We start from the raw sequence: 18,516 nt of genomic DNA on the forward strand, positions 1-18,516 counted from the left end.
AGGTTGGAGAAGGAAAAAAAAATCACCTTTTCGAATTTAATGAATAAACCCTTTCCATTGCTCTATATTATCCTCATTTCCCTCCTTTCACCACCCAGCCTCTATCCTACCAAGATCTAGTGTATTTCCCATCATCAACTTGCTCTTCAATATGTGTCTGCATCGGAGAGGAATGAATAAACACTGAATGAATGGGTATGATTTTAGGGGAAAAAGGCATATTTGAGCAAATGTGTCCATTTTAGTGAGTGACAAACCCTGCTATTGGCTACCCGTTCAGGTTTTTCATTCGTCCAGTCATTTCGGTATGTGCTGTAAGCCTTACAGTCCATTTTCTATGAAAAATACTTGATAACGGATAAAAATATTGATTTGTGTGTCGTTTGAATTATTCCCATTGATTTTTTCCTTCTTTCCGTTTCACTTTTGGAATCCTTTGCAATTTCCTCTTGATGTGGAAACTTGTTGGAATAACTGTTTATTTATATTTTAAAAGACCTAACTGTAGCTCTTTCTAACTCATATTTTGAACCCATTCGGAGAACTCATTCTTTGGCAATAGCTGCAGAGTTGGGTTTCTGCTAACAGCAGAATTTGATTTGCTCCTACACCTTCATGTTTTGTTCAGTGCCCTTTTAAGTTTGGCAAAATTACTTTCAATTATCTCTGCTGCTTCCTTTAATAAGTAGCTTTGAGCAGTTTCCAAGGGCCTCCTCTAATCTTTCTGTGTGAGATCACTCCTGCCTTTCGAAAACACATTACAAGGAGACACTGAAGGCAACTTGGCACTATTAAATTGTAGTCACACTATCAGCTTGGGAGCAGGGCTTGCTAGGTTAGAGGTAGCACCTGCTTGAAACAGAACTTGGCTTCTTCTGGGAATTTAAGCGTGCAGCTGTTATAATAGTCACAATGGTAAATGCACCCTGTCCCCTCCCCACAAATTACAGGGTTCATGGTGCTTACAGTACAAAAAGAAATGTCAACCACTTAGGTGCTAAGAGATCGTCTGAATTGTTTCCTCATTTATTTTGGAACCCACTGTTATTTTATTTTATTTTATTTTATTTTATTTTATTTTATTTTGTTTTATTTTTGTTCTAAGATACAGTGATACCATGGGGAGAAACTTTACAGGCAACGTATTAAAAAAAAAAAAAAACAAAAAAAATCAAAAACAAAAACAAAAGCCAAAAAACAAAAAGAAGGTGCTGAGTTTGCAGGTGAGGAAAACACATATTGGCTACCTCAAAGTGACAACTTGCTTAACATGTCAAAATTCCACCTCCCAAAGAGCTCAAATGCCCTAGTTGAAATTTTATAAGTTTTATACTTTTTTTTCATTCACCTTGATCAGACTGGTATATTTAAGGAAAAAGAACCCAGCATACTCAATTTAATAAGCAGCTACTGGGTACCAACAATTGGATAAATAATTTACTGAAAAATTTGACTCATTTTATTTGTTCTACTTCAACATTTTTCCTCTGTGTCTAAAAACATCACTGTATACTCCCTTCTCCTTCAGTGTAAGAGAAAGACTAATCTTCTCTCTAAGACCATGCTCTTCATTTTTAATATTGGCCACTGCCACTGTCCTTTCCTGACTCACCTCTGGATCCAGAAATTAGCCCTCTCTTTCAATCTTTCCTTCCCTCTGGAATCCCTCTCTCCCTCTCTCTGTCTTCTTCCCCCATCCCATCTCCCTGTCTGTCTCTCTGTCTCTTCCCCCCATCCAAATACACTTCTCTCCCTTATCCTAAAAAAACCATGGAATAAGCTAAGAATATCTAAAAAATGAAAGTCAAATAAGCATTCCCAATTACCCACTCAATGTTTTCTGCATTGTCTTTTTTTTTTTTTTTTTTTTTTTTTTTGTGGAATGCTAGAAGATTGTATTGAGGCTTAGTAGGTGAACTTAAGAGACAAAAATGACTATATATTTTTTTCTAAGCATGTTGTTGAGAATATTACTTATCATAATACATGGCTTTTTAGAAAAGACCCATATGAGAGAATTGTGGTTAGTTACATTGATAATGGTTATGCTGTTTCCAAGTAATTTATTTGTCTTTCTTATGAATGATCTTATGAAAATAGTTCCTTTTTCTTAGTGACAGTTAAATGCTCAGGACTCAGTGTGCAGCTTACGCATACACAAATACATGCACTAAATGATGTACACTGTTTCATTAGACTGTAATGAAACAGGTCTTAGCTTCATTTCATGATATTACCTTTTGTCTGATTTTTTTAAGACCAAAGTGAATATCAATAAATATATACAGTTTCTCTTTCCCTTCACCATAAAATGACAGATTACTTCATAGTCATGGCTTAACAATGAGCTTTCTTTGTAAGTCCTTTAGATATTTTTGTCTCCACAGATCTTGAATTCTATGTTCTCTCTCTCTCTCTGTCTCTCTCTCTCTCTCTCAAGTTCCTCTATCTTTGGTTCCTGTAGTTGTCTGGGTTTTTGTTTGTTTGTTTGTTTGTTTTTGCCTCAATGATTATACCTCTTTCCATATCCTTACTTGTCTTGTTTGGCTCCTGTCTATATTTTGTTATTAATCTCATCCATTTTCATCTTGTTAGTTACTTCAATGGGAATAACCTACAGATATTATTCTCAGCCTACGTCTTTCTTCCATAGCTCCAGTCTTGTATTCCTAGCTATCTCCTAGGTGCCCTCGTTTGAGATCCTGATGATACTCAATTATTGATCAACAGAACTCTTTATCTTCTTTTATTAAAATAAAAAAATTAGAGATGGGGTCCCACTATGTTGCCAGGCTGGAGTGCGATGGTTATTCTCAGGCCTGATCATAGTGCACTACAGCCTGGAACTCCTGGGCTCTCGCAGTCCTCCCACCTCAACCTCCCAAGTATCTGGCAGTACGAGCATGCATCATCATGCCTAGCTCAGAATTCACTATTTCCTCCTGCAAATATGTGCTTCCTTGTTTGTTTATTTGTGTTAATTTTTCTTAACACTCATCCTACATACAGATTTCAGGACCAACTTTGACTTTGCATAAATTCTGCCATTTAATTATTTATTTCCCTACCCAGCTCTCTATTCTTTAGCAATTTGAGAGCCTTCATTTAAGTTACACAGTGGCTACTCATCCCCTCTCCTTCCTCATTTACACGTTGCTGCTAATTAACCATTATTCAGTCATGAATAAATGACAGTTGCATGGCATCCTGGGATGGAGCTGGACGTGAGAGTCAGATACACCTGGGTCTGAGTCCTCAGTCTGGTTCTTGCTAGTACAACTAAGTCATTTTATCTCACAATATAACTTTAAGTTTGGTTGCATAAGCCATGATGGGGTAGGTTACGCCTAGTAACAAATCAGTGCTTAAAACAATTTTTTCTTTCGTATGTTACATATCCGACATGAGATGGTTGGGGATTATGTCAGGGAAAAGGGGGCATTGTGTTGTTTTGCAATAACGATTAAAGGCTGTGGGCCAGAAGCAACACAGGTCACTTCTGTACCATTTCCTTGGCCAAAGTAAATCACACTACTGTGGAATATTAGTCTGCTTGGGCTGCCACAGCAAAATACCACAGCCTTAACAGCAGGAACTTATTTTCTCAGAGTTCTAGAGGCTGAAGGTCTCCAATCAAAGTGCCGGCCAATTCCATTGCTGGTGAAGCCACTCTTCTTGGCCATGTCTTCCTCTTCTTAAAGACCACTGGTCCTACTGAATTACAGTTCTGCCCTTACGACCTGGTTTAATCTTAATTACTGCCTGAAGATTCTATCTGCAAATACAGTCACATGCAGGATTAGGGATTCAACATGAATTTTGAGAGGACACGATTCAATTCATAGCATTCTGCACTCCCCAGATTCATGTCCTTGTCAGGTGCAAAATATATTAACTCCATCCCTAAAGCTCCAACGTTTTAAATCATTACAGCATCAACTCTAAGGTCTAAAGTCCGAAGTCTCACGTAAATGGTATCTGAATTAGATAGGGATGAGAGTCAAGGTACTATTCATCTTGAAGCAAAATTGCTCTCCAGCTGTGAACCTGTGAAACCAGAAGGGTTCTGTGCTTCTGATATAGTTTGTCTGTGTCCCCACCCAAATCTCACGTGGAATTGTAGCTCCCACAATTCCCACAAGTTGTGGGAAGGACCCAGTGGGAGACAATTACATCGTGGGGGCGGTTTTCCCCATACTGTTCTCATGGTAGTGAGTCAAGTCTCACAAGATCTGATGGTTTCATAAGGGGTTTCCCTTTTCACTTGGCTCTCATTATCTCTTGTCTGCTGCCATGTAAGATATGACTTTTGCCCTCCGCCATGATTGTGAGACCTCCCCAGCCACGTGGAACTGTGAGTCCATTAAACCTCTTTTTCTTTACAAGTTACCCAGTCTTGAATATGTCTTTATCAGCAGCGGGAAAACAGACTAATACAGCTTCAAAAATATGATGGCAGAACAAGCATGGAATAGACATTTTCATCCCAAAAGAGAGAAATAGGAAGGATGACAGTTCCTAAGTAGAAGTAATACCTCTCAAGGTAAACTCCATGAGGTCTTAGGGCTCAGAAATACTCCTCTTCGTATGCTCTGCCCTCCAGGCCCACTGGGGTGGTCTCTGATCCCATAGTTATGGGTGGTGGTCTGGCTCTCAAGGCTCTGCTGAGGGCACCACACCCAGGACTCCAGGCAACAGCAGATTCGTATGATGAAGGAGGGATAGTGGCCCCAAGTTTTGAAACTGAGGGGCAACCTTGGTGGTTTCTGAATTGCCTTTGGAATAATTCGTTTCTTTTCTTGGAGAATAGCACACATAGACACCTGAATAGCATCATCATTCTATTGTCTGGTCCTGTGGAAGCTAAGAGGGCCAAAAGACTTCTGTCATCTCCTCCTTTCTCTGTTCCCTTTGATTCAAACTGGGCATTTCTCTGCTGGTATAAATCCACCTCTATTCCTAGATAGATACTGATATGTGATTAGATCTATGATTGAACCTATACCAATCTCCATACCAAATGATTGTGTCAACATACCCTTAGTGTTCTCTTCTGAACACACTTTCTCTCCTTTTTTTTTTTTTTTTTTCCTTAACATGGATAGGCTGAGAATTTTCCAAATCTTCAAGTTCTGGTTCTTTTTTTGCTTAACAATTTCTTCAATTTTCTCTCTTTTTGCATTTTACTATAAGCAGTGAGGAAAAACTAAGCCACTCCTTGAATGCCTTGCTTAGAAATATCCTCAGCTAAGTATCCAACTTCATGGTCTGCCTTTTCTACATCCCACAAAACAGTAGAACGTGAACACAATTCAGCCAAGTTCTTTGCGACTTTGTAACAAGGCTCATCTTTGCTCCAATTCCCAGTCATGCCTTCCTCCTTCTCTTTCATACCTCACAAGAAGCACCTTTCATGTTCATATTTCTACCATCATGATGTTCATGATTTTTCAAAGTATTTTCTAAGAAGATGTGTGCTTTCTGTCCATGTCTCCTCATTTCTTTCTGAACCCTCACCAGAATCACTTTCAAAGCTCATATTTCTAGCAACAGGCAATCATGGTAGTCTAGGCTTTACCTGGCACACTCATCAACTTTCCTCCAGCCACCACCTATCACCCAGTTCCAAATCCATTTCCACATTTTTAGATAGTTGTTATAGCAGCCCTCCAATTTCAGTACCAAAATCTGTATTCGTCAGCCCAAGCTGCCATAATAAAATACCACAGACTGAGTGGTTTAAACAACAGAAACTTATTTTCTCACAGTTCTGGAAGCTGAAAGTGCGAGATCAAGATGTTGGCCAATTTGGTCCCTGGAGAGGGTTCTCTTCCAGGCACATAGATAGCCATTTATCCCTACAGGCATTTCCTCTCGGCATGTGTGAAGAGAGAAAGAGAAGTCTGTCTTGTCTTTCTTGTCTTTTTTTTTTTTTTTTTTTTTTAATGGCGTGTCACTTTTGTCACCCAGGCTAGAGTGCAATAGTGTGATCTTGGCTCACTTCCACCTCCGCCTGCCAGGTTCAAGCGATTCTCCTGCCTCAGCCTCCCGAGTAGCTGAGATTATAGGCATGCTCTATCATGCCCAGCTAATTTTTGTATTATTAGCAGAGATGGGGTTTCACCATATTGGCCAGACTGGTGTCGTGCTCCTGACCTCAGGAGATCCACCAGCCTTGGCCTCCCAAAATGTTGGGATTACAGGCGTGTGCCACCATACCCGGCTTTTGTCCTCTTTTTAAAAGGACAACAGTCCTATTAGATTGTGGCCCCACCATTGCAACCTCATTTAACCTTAATTATCTTTCAAAGCCCTATCTCCAAATACTGCCACATTGCAGGTGAGGGCCTCAACATAGAATTTTGAAGAGACACAGTTCAGTCCATAAGACATGGCTAACTTCAAATGGTGTGAAGACTATACTGATGACTCCATCGATCACAGGCTTAGACATATAATTAAAAGGGATATATGTTATGTCTGAGCAGTAGCTGTGCAAGCCATTGTGTTCTATTCCCTCATCTAAAGACTGACATTGTTCTGCTAGAATCTTCCCCTTCAGCCTAGAATAGAATTATGGGGAACAGCATTTCTGCTGAAGGAATTGCTATATAAATAGAAAATAAACTTCTGTTATTCTAAGCTACTGAGATTTGGGGATCATTTCTTATTACAATACGACCTAGAAAAAGTTGACTAAGAACTTTTATCAATTCTCAATAGTACTTACAGTCATAGATGTGGGCTACTATTCCACAGCCAGAGTGGAGGGGTTATAATCTGTATGATTCTGCAAGGAATTTTCTAGCAGTTACCAGATTAATCTTTCCTTATCAGAACCATGACTATATACATTTCTCTGCTCAAACCCTAGAATAGTCTAGTTTTCTTAGTCTTTTTCAATATGTTTTGTTTTTACTTTGACCGCTTAAAAATTATTATTAACCTCAGCCATTGACTTTATGATCAAATTCAATTGATATTTTAATGACTTCAGTTTCTTTCTTTGCAATTTTGTAATCTTCAACATTTTTTCCTAAATACGGTTTCCAATCTGTGTCCTTTAAGGCCCCCTTTGCACTGTTCTTCCCTTCTTAAAAAGTTGTTTGATCCCTCAGGTACAAGACAATGTGCATGACTCAAATTTCAATAACATTGTAACTATATAACTGTCATCAGAGACAGCATTTTATTATGTAACTTATGAAGATGTCTATCTCTTTGAGAGAGATTCTGTGCATAAAAATATTGGCAGAACTTTGAAAAAGTTAAGGACACTTCACAAATACTGAATACAGGAACAACTCTACATCCCATGTTGTATTAGATGCTAAAATAGATAGGATCTCTTAAAGTATCATCCAAAAGTAAGCAACATTCATTTTCTATTGCATGACTGCCTATTGAACAGAGTCCTTGTGCAAGCCACACAGTCCATCATAAGAGTTTGTTAGCTTACTATCAAATATCAAATGCATGCAGAAGGAAGACGAAGTAAGTGAAAGATCGTGACAGAGTTATTCAGCTAAAAGTCAATGTGAAAATGTGATGCTGACATCCTAAATTTCATTCAAACTTGTACTGCCTAGCATTTTAGATCAGATGTATATCATCCTTGTTTTTTTTGTTTTGTTTTGTTTTGTTTTTGTTTTATTATACTTTAAGTTTTAGGGTACATGTGCACAATGTGCAGGTTTGTTACATATGTATACATGTGCCATGTTGGTGTGCTGCACCCATTAACTCATCATTTAACGTTAGGTATATCTCCTAATGCTATCCCTCCCCCTTCCCCCCACCCTACAATAGGCCCCAGTGTGTGATGTTCCCCTTCCTGTGTCCATGTGTTCTCATTGTTCAATTCCCACCTATGGGTGAGAACGTGCAGTGTTTGGTTTGTTGTCCTTGCGATAGTTTGCTGAGAATGATGGTTTCCAGCTTGATCCATGTCCCTACAAAGGACATGAACTCATCATTTTTTATGGTGGCATAGTATTCCATGGTGTATATGATTGTATATCTAGAAAACCCCATCATCTCAGCCCGAAATCTCCTTAAGCTGATGGGCAACTTCAGCAAAGTCTCAGGATGCAAAATCAATGTGCAAAAATATCAACCATTCTTATACACCAATAACATACAAACAGAGAGCCAAATCATGAGTGAACTCCCACTCACAATTGCTTCAAGGAGAATAAAATACCTAGGAATGCAACTTACAAGGGATGTGAAGGACCTCTTCAAGCAGAATTACAAACCACTACTCGTCCTTGTTTTTAAAATAAATATTTTTCTATAAGTGATTCCTCCCATGTCATTAATTCATACACCATATGTCCCTTTTTTGGACTTTTTATTTTTGGGAACATCCCAATGCTTCCATCTCTTATGCAGATGTGCTTCCTGCTCCTCTTCAGGAGTCCCTGCGTCTGCCATCAGCTTTATTAGTAGCTTCTTTGTATTGGAGGCAGAAGTTGGGTCTGCTATTATATAAGCTCTGGGGTTTCAGAAATATATTGCCTCTGTTCTACTCATGAGTTCTCAACTTATTGGTCAGTTGAGATTCAAACTCTCATCAGTACCAGGGGTTCATTATTTAAATAACTTCTTCCAGATGCCAGTGAAGAACATCTAGGCATCGGCCTATGATTAAATCCAACATTGAAGGTTTCAGGCCAAGATAAGGAAAAACAAGACAGTCTTTTAGAAATGGGCATCACACAGTAGTTTTGAAAATATCATCCACCCACCTATCCATCCATCTATCCATCTAAAATTGCATCCATACATAGCATGAGAGAGCATGCACGCACGGGAGAGGGTGATTTCGATGCAAACACAGACATACACTCATTACTCTTAGGAGCACGAAGATGTACAGAAAAGCCACTGAGTAGCTTACATTGTTATGTACACAAAGCTGAAAATAATATAACATCATACGATGATTTTATTCATGCAAAAAATCATTTACATGACAGAGAAAGAAAAATCCACTATCAGAGTTGAAGATTTAACACACTTTTCTCAGTGACTTGGACATAGAGATTAAAAAATGTATCTATATAGATTTGAATAACACTCATAAGACTACCCCAGTAAATAGATACAAATTCTTAAATGCACACATAACATTTACCAGTAGAGACCATATGCTGGGCACTAAAACCAATTTTAATAAATCTCAAAGGTCTGAACTCATACCAAATATATTCTCTGACCACAATGGGCTTGGGTAGGAAACCAGTGACAGATAAAATGTATTCGTCTGCTTGGGCTGCCATAACAAATTACCACAGACTGTATTGCTTGAATGGGAGAAGTGTGTCTTGTCATAATTCTGGAGGCTGGAATTTTAAGATCAAGGTGTGAGCAGGGTTGTTTTTATTGGAGACCTCTGTCCTTGGCTTGTAGATGGCACTTTCTCCTTGCGTCTTCACGTGGTCTTCCCTCTATTCCTGTCTGTGTGCAAATCTCTTCTTCTAAGGACAGCAGTGATATTGAGTCAGGGCCTACCCTAATAAACTTACGTTAACTTAATTACCTTTTTAAAGAACCTATCTCCAATTACAGTCACCTTCTGAGGGACTGGGGATTAGAAGTTCTACGTATGAATCTGGGGAGAATGCAATTCAGTCCATGACATAACTAGGAAAGCCATACATACTTAAACATTTAACAGTGCATTTGAAATAGCTTTACAGGTTAAGGAGGAAGTAACACGAACTATTAGAGATATGTTGTACTTCTTAATAATAATATTAACAACATCTCAGAATTGATGAGTCACATCTTCAGGATTGGTAAGAGAGGTATTCATACCTTTACATGCTCATATTAGAAAAGAAGAACAGTTCCAAATTTTAAAAAATTTAATTTTCCACGTGAAGAAACTATTAAAATAATAAAACAATAAACCCAAAGTAAATAGAAGAAGCAAAATGATAAATACATGAGAAAAAATGGAACAGCCAACAGATAAATGATAGAGAAAATCAACAAAGTCAAAAGTTGGATATTTAAAAATGTTAATAAAATTGACAAATCTCTAGCAAGACTAGTTAGGATAACAAGAGAGAAAAGGAAAATAACAGCAATGTATTTTAATGGAGAAAGAAGAATCTATTCAGAAAATGTTGCTAGATAAACTGGAAATAAATATGAAGAAAAATATTGTTTGTATCTCACATCATACCTAAATATAAATCCTAGATTGAGTGTTAAAATTAATTATTAAAAACGAAAACTTTCAGGCACATTGATGGCATAGTAGAAGATTTCTGCAATCTTGCAGGAGGAAGATTTCTGAGACATAATGCAAAAGGCACTAAACATCAACAAACAAACAAACAAACAAAAAACCCACAGGGGAAGGGGTGAGAAACTACATTTCTTAAATACTTAAAACTCATGCTCACCAAGAGTAACCATTATAATGGATTAGGCAAGCCCCTATGTGGGAGATAACATATGTAATACATGCCTATCACCCGCATTCACATCCAGAAAACAGACATAACAACTACAAATCAATAATAAAAGGCAAACAACTAAAAAGGGGCAGACATTTTTGGCACTACAAAAAAAAAATGAATATCCAAATGACGAATAAGCAGATAAGAAGATGCTCAACATTATTATTCACTAGGAAAATGCAAATTGAAAGCATAAAACGGTGCAATTTAATACCTATCAGAACAGCTAAAATTAAAAAAAAAAATAACAGCATACAGGCAAGGATGCAGAACCACTGCCATTTGCACACATTGGTGTGGGAGTCTTAAATGTTACAAACAGTATGGAAAACTGTTTGGTATTTATTATTCACATAAAGTTAGACAACCTACCTTATGATCCAGTAATTCCAATCCTTATTTATTCACGGCCCCCAAATGAAAACATATGTTCGACTAAAAACTCATACAAGCATATTCTCCTTATAATAATCTCCACCTGGGAGCAACTCATATATCCTTCAGCAGGAAAAATGGTTAAATAAATAGTATGGTATATTTGTACAATAAAATACTACATAACGATAAAGAGGAACAGGTTCCTGATACACTCTCTGAAGCACAGAAATATTACATTGAGAAAATCATGATATTTATGTGAAGTGTAAGAACACTAAATCTAGGGCCTGGTGCAGTGACACACTTGTAATCCCAGCACTTTGGGAGGCTCAGGTGGGAGGATTTCTTAAGGCCCGGAGTTTGAGGTTACAGGGAGCCATGATTGCGCCGCTGAACTCCAGCCTGGGCAACAGAGTGAGACACTGTCTTAAAAAAGAAAAAAGAAACAAAAACAGTAAATCTAATCTGTGATAGCAAAAATTAGAAAATAGTTGTACCTCGGACAGGAAAAGGAGGATTGGCGACAGTGAGAAATGAGAAACAATATTCTACATCTTTATGGAGATTTTGATGACATGGGCATATACAGTTTTTGTAAATTATAAAATTGCATACTGAGATGTAGGTATTTTACGACACATAATGAAACATTTATTTAAAATAAGCATCATAATGTTTCGCTGGTGAGAGGCCATGGATCAGAATGGGTGGGAAAAGGCCCGAGGAACATAAGAGGAGGAACATAGTCTCCGAGAAAAGGTGGAGTAGATAGACCTGTGTAAGACCAGATAAGGACTCACTGATTGAATGACAGCAGGGTGGAGCCTACTTTGTTCAGTGGGTTTATCATGACATTAAGCGAACCAGCCGGAGTGAAATGGAGACGTTCTTAAGGAGTTTTGGAAAGAAATACTCAGCAAGAACCACAAGTAAAAGTGCTCTGGTAGGAGACAAATGATGCTTGAGCATGACCTATTTTGGGTAAATTAGTAAGATAAGATTATTCAGGGACGCTTTTTCTAGGAGTATTTTAGTTTGGAAATCACAACAGCAGAACATATTCATAGGTCAGTGACGACTTGGGGTCTCTTCATCACCACATTTTTGCCTTCAGCCAACCTCCTGCCCACAAGACATCTTTCTCAAATAGACTCCCAATTTTAGTAAGAACAATGAGCTTTATAAGTAAGTGCAGAATAAGGAAGTCATTTTTGCAGCTTCAACCCAAATTCCTGAAGTGAAACTCCTGTTATTTCGAAGTTCTCAGCATCAGTCCACAGCTGTGGATTCTGAGCATATTATCCCAGGATATATGGAAATGACAGATCTTTTTGAAGTTCAGCGAGATCGTGGAGTTTTATCCAATGTTACTGAAACCTGTTCAGGAATACCGGGAAACACAGACGCTAAAGAAATCCGTGCGAGTTGCATTCCTCTATTTTTGAAATAGCTCAGAATTCTCAGCGTCATTTCAACAGCATGATTTTAAAAGTCTTTCAAACTCAAAATAGAACCCTCTCCAAATTGCACTGAATCAACGGATTCTATTCGTTCCAATCTTGCTAAACTTCACATCCTTGGAAATGACTAATGGAACAGATACCCAAACAATATCAGCAACTCCATTTCTGAATTAGTGTTTTCCAAATTTGGAGCCCTGGAGGTCTGGGACTATTTTGGACGTCCTAAGGATTTTCTCTCCAGGTGGTAGAGCAGTCCCAGGGACTCCAACGTAAGAGGAAAGAAAACTTTTTTTCCTGGGATCTTGTAGCGTCTGCTAGACATGTCTTCAATAATGACTGCAGAGGCCTATCACTCAAGAGAGAGCCACAGGCAACTGAACAGCGTCTCAGAATTAAAGTGATTTGTTTGGGGAAAAAAATCCATACCATGGTGCAATGGATGAATGAATAAGGACATCAATGAAGAAATCAATCATCTACACTTGTTCAACTATCCATATGGCTTCTTCTTTGTCCTACTGTGAAGTATTTTCTCTCACCTTTCTCTTTAGAACTACATAGCGTTCCTCCTCCCTTGGCTACTGGTGACCATAACCCCTTCATGTGCTCCAGATTCCAGCTATTCTACCACACTAGGTTCTAAGCACCTCTTCCTGGCTGAAACTTAGCAATGCCCTCGAGTTATGTTCCCCAGCAACCCAACTCTGAGACAGCAGTTTGCCTGCAGGCTTTTGACTGGAGAGTGCTTCCAGAAACTGCCTCTAAGTTAGGCAGCTGGCAAAGCGCACAGAGGGGAGTTGGGGGATGTAAAGGGGTCTGGAATGAAGGGGAGTATGAAAATCTATCCATCCTCTATGTTTTTTGTTCAAGCCTGGATACTAGATAGTGATGATAACTAACTAGAATTGAGGGAAAACAGGCTCCCAGAAGTCATGGTCAAGGATTTGAAAGAGCCACCTCAAGGGATAGAAAACAGCTAATCAAGGGCTTGTAAAATAATACTGAAAACTCTCAGTAAAAATTTAAAAATAAAAAATGGGAAAAAAATCTACAAGTGTGTAGAAAAGTGACTCAGAAGGTTTATGTGATTTTTCTTTAGTGCTTGGCTGGAAATAACTGGAAGAAAATAGCTGGTATTATCTGAGGCTGAGGCAGGTGGCTCAGGTGCTGCAGGAGTCCAGAGGAGAAAGGAAATACAGGGAGAGAAAGGAAATACCTGTAAGAATGGAGTTGAAATTATTCAGCTAATAGAAGTCTCAGGATTGTTTTGAAATATTTCAATTCAAGGATGACTTTCAATGGAAACCTCCGTTTTCAGTTTTCTCCTGGCATTATGGGAAGAAATCTAAAAGCCTTCAGAGATTTATGTAGAAGATGGTGTTTTAATAAAACCACAATGATATATTATCTGTTTTTTAATTAATCATAATGGAACACCCATACAGGCATGTGGTGACTCGGAACAAGACTGGAAAAACATCAGCAGTGTAGTATGCAATATGCTAAACTTTTCAGCATTTTGTGTCTTGTTGAAAGGAAATAATTCTCTAAGGGAATTATTAAAACACATATATAACATAATATGAATCATGGACGCAAAATATCAAGGAGAACCTTTGTATGTGCTTTAGGCAGCTAAGTTGGAAGGCAAGCAGAAATAACCATTCTTGAAACTTGGAGTTATCACCAGCAGTGTATATGATACAGGGCTATGAAGCCTCTGAGATATATTGGTAGGCCTAGAAATTTGTAGGTCAATGTCTGAGTGTAATTGGAAGAAATCAGATTCCAGTTATGACCCCAGCCAATTAGGAAAGGTTGTGAAAGTTTGTCCTAGGAGTGTGAAATATTAGTAAGGCTTCAGAAATCACTATAAGCCACGGGCAAAATACAGACTAAATTCAGCCAGTTGTGTTTGCCTGAAAGGCTAAAGGAAGGTGATATAGCCAGTATTCACTGACTGCACTGCAAGGTCATGGGATCTATGTGCTCCTGCTGTTGTCTGCATTGCCCCTTGGTGCTCAGACCATGTCATGTGTGTGCTACCGTGGCATAGTTGCTATAGAATTTCATTTACTCTTCAACTTTATGAAACTTACTGATATTTTCTTCATCCTAACATGGTGGGTTTGCTTTTGTTTTTAGACGTTTCATGTGTATTTGAGAAGGTGGCATATTCTCTTTTATCTGAAAATAAAGTTAGATATATATGAATAAGATTTACTGAATTGATTTGGTAATGCACACTGCCCATATTCATACTTATTTTTAGCTATTTTGACCTGTGCTGGATTGAGGGTGATGTGTTAATCTCTTTAATGTGGGTCTTTTGATGTTTCATTTCTTGTTGCATGTTCTGCAGTTTCTGTTTTATGATGGTGGTTTCTATATTATTTGGTGCATAGATGTTTTTCAACATTGTATCTTTATTGTGAATTAGGACCTTTTAAATAAAGTATTCTTTATTTTAATTTTTACTCATTTAAAGATTTTTGGCTTTTTACCTTGTCTTTTGCAACCATGCTTTCTAATTATTTGCATTTGCTCTGTAATACCCGTGCCCATTCATTAACTTCTGTTTTTTCCAAATCTCTTTGCCTTTAGTTGCATCTCTTTTCTACAGTACCATAGTTAGACTTCTCCATGCAAAACAAACTTTAAAAAAGTTCACTTTTTCATTTACATTTATTTATAGATCATACACTTTTATGTTTATTGTACATTTTTGTTATATTTACTATTTTTTCTTTATTAGATCCTTATTTTTTCATTACTTACTGTATTTTCAAAGTTATGAATTTTTGTTCTAATGATTACCTTTAAATAATACTTTATATAATGGCCTTAGTCTTTTGTTCCCTCTAACTTAACCATTTGTTATGTGCTTTTCAAGTGTAAATAATGTCTAATAATTACTGAGGTAACAATCAAAAAATTTAATTAAGTTTTTTGTGCTCTATCATTTGTTTAATTTTGTTACTTTTACTTTGTCTGACTATGCTTCTGCTCTTACCTCATCATTGATCTACTTTTAGATCCATGCTGGGTGTGTTCAGCACCCAACATTAATCTGTGCTGAAAGTTCCCCAGCTGCTTTTTGCTTGGAAGAAGCTCACCCTCTAGGAGATTCCTCATGAAGAGTTCTTGAGTTCAGTATTTCCTGAATTCGTACATTTTCAAACCTTTCTAAAAATAGATTCATACTTGAAGGATGACTTAATAAATTGAATACTTGGCTAACTCTTTTACTCAATTTCTTTAAAATGTTGCTTTGCTTGTATTTCCCTATGTTGCTTTCAAAAAGCCTAATGAAAACCTGATTTTATTTGTTTTGTAAATGACTTAGTTGTTTTGTCTGGAGGCTTAGAAACCTTTTTATTTTGAAGTCAAATAAACATATTTAGATTATAGCTTGGAACTGACCATTCTAGGTCATTTTCTTAAATATCTGGTGGCTTTTTCAATGTTGAAATTAATGTATTATCTAATTTTTGAAAAGTTTTATGGGATTAGAGTTTTAAGCATACCTTTATATTATTTTATTTTGTCACTCTTCGAAGACTCCGATTATATTGTATCTTCTTTACTTTTCATTTACATCCACTTCTTTAATACTTTATCTGTATTTCTTTATTTCAAGCTTATTTTATCACCTATTTGCATTCTTTTGGGGGATTGTGTAACTTATTCTCTATCTTAAAGTTGACACTTTTACTCATTATTTTTGTTTCATAAGTCCAAGTGTGCCTCAATTCACATCTTGCTTTTTTCTAAGGTTTTACATTTCTATGGGTATTTTTTCCCATATTCACAAGCAGTTGCTTAAGGATACTTAATTAAGGCTAGGGTTATCTGTAAGTGTTTTCCTTTGTTTTCTGTTTGACCTTTGGGGAGATTTTTCATCAACATCAGTTTCTTTTATTGCTTTCTTCAGTAGCTTTATGTGGAAATTTTCTGGGGCTTGTTATCGTGTGTTATTTTCTGTTGCTTGAAACATTTTGTATTTTAATGTGCTCATGAACAGGGTGTGGGGGAGATTTTGGATGACTTTTACGTATGTTAGTCTGAGAACACCCTCTTTTATTTGTGGATTAGCATAGAGTTTCCATAATCCATGGGGCCTCCTGTTTGTGTGGAAGTGGTTAATGTGTCCTCTGATTTACAATCCCCTGTGGTTTATGTAGCCCTATTTTCCTACTGTTGCCTTCTTTGCCATAAGCCTCCCATGATCACCTCCCCTTCCAAGTCGCTTTACTGTCACTTAGTTGTGTCCTTCTAAGACGGTCAACCCTTATTCTGCACGTGTCCAAAGTCCTCCCCTTTTTCACAGTAGCAAGTTCTCTGCTCTACAAGGCCCCAGACTTGTTCTCAGTATGCAGAGTGGGACCCTTACTTTATAAAAGTGGCTTTCTTTGTATGCTGCCCTCTCTGGGCTTCTGGTATTCAGTTTTTGTGGAGAATATGTGCATGTCTTGAACAATTTTGTAGATGTTTTCTTGTAGACATATACATTATTTTCCCTAGACTATGTACCAGGGTGATATTGGCCCTTACGTGGAAAAGTGTGTCCTGATACAGAGTCATGAGGGTTTGGAATTGGTTGAAAGATGAATGAGGGAAGGATTACTGAGGAAAATTCTCAGTGAGGGAATGAGAAGAAACAAAGAACTCATCAAAATCTTGCTAGTACAAAAGCAAAGTTGCTGTTTACTGTCATGAGGGAACACACGAGAGAAGAAGACATTTGTACAGAAAAACAAGAGCTTTGTTTACACAAACTTTGAGAGGCTTGATAGCCACCCAAATGGAATTGTTTATATGAAAAGGAAATTGGCTATGAGAATAGACTTCAGGAAAAAGTTTGGGCTACAATTATTAAATAGTTATCTGAATGATATCAATGTATAGGTAAAAGTTTAGTCATGGCTCTGATGACATCACCTAGCATACCAGAGTCCAAGTGAAGAAACTTTGTTCATCCTGAAATGAGCTGCCTAAGTGAAATGGTGTGATTGAAACTCTGATTGTAAGGCTCAAAAGAAAACAGGACCTAATAGTTTGAAGGTGTATGTTTGTCAGCTATTTTCACAATGCTGCTGCATCACAAATTGTCTCTGAACTCACTGGCATAGAAAATTAGCATTTATTTCATGCTCATGAGTCCGAAGGTCAGCTAAGATTCAGTTGATCAAAGCTAGGCCCAGATAGGTGGTTCCGCTTCAAGCTCTGGGTCCACCTGGACTTGGCTTCTCATTGAGGATTGGGTTTTCATCTATGCTACATGAATTCACCATGGGACCCAGGATGAAGGGGCAGCCATGACCTAGTGACCCAGAGGCACCCCTACTCCTGTAATGCCAGGGCATAGAAAGGCAAGAAGGAGCAGGCACAGACATTTAAGGAATGGGCTTCAAACTGGCAGACTGTCCTTTACATCCACCTTCCACTGGACACAGCAAGTCACATCACTGAGATCAAAGTCAAAGGGACAGAAATGCCTTCTAGCTTTATTGGGAATAATTGCACAACTCCATGGCAAAGGGTAGGGGAAAAGCTTCCCCAACATGGAAATGCAAATTCAATATTTACTCTATATCTCCTTGGAAATCACCCAAAGCATTCAAGAGGTGAAACATACAAAACAAAACAAAACAAAATTAATAAACTCCATTTTTAGTGCATGAGGAGACAGCTAAAATGCCAACCTCGAGTCTAGGTAAAAAAAAGTGGCCAAAGCTCTGGAATCCAAGAACAGATGCATTTAGGAGAAAACAGAGATAATTTGACGCAGAGGCAATTTGGTGCAGAAAGAAGATGAAATGATTGCAAATCTCAGAAATAGCTGATTGTGTGGTACTTCTCAAAGGACAGGACATGCTGAGGTGAAAGCTAAATTCCTTTTTGTAATGGTGACAAGAGAGCATTAGCTTTTGGCTAGAGGTTTTCTCGTTTTGAGTTGGTTCCATGGAGCAGAGAAAACAAGGCTAAATCAGACAAAAAAAAAAAACTCAGAGGAATTGAAGGGGATTCTTTGCATTTCAAAAATACACATGCTTTTTACTACCCCGTTTGGTTGAGTAGAAGTAAGTGTTTAACAAACTCACACATAAAACCTGACCCATAAGAACAATTTCAGTTAGCCAGCAGTCTCGGGGGGCCCCTCCATGAAAGTCTTTCACAAATATTTGCATCAGGAAAAC

The sequence above is a fragment of the Pan troglodytes genome, chromosome 7, assembly GCF_028858775.2.
Source record: "Pan troglodytes isolate AG18354 chromosome 7, NHGRI_mPanTro3-v2.0_pri, whole genome shotgun sequence".
NCBI lineage: Eukaryota > Metazoa > Chordata > Mammalia > Primates > Hominidae > Pan > Pan troglodytes.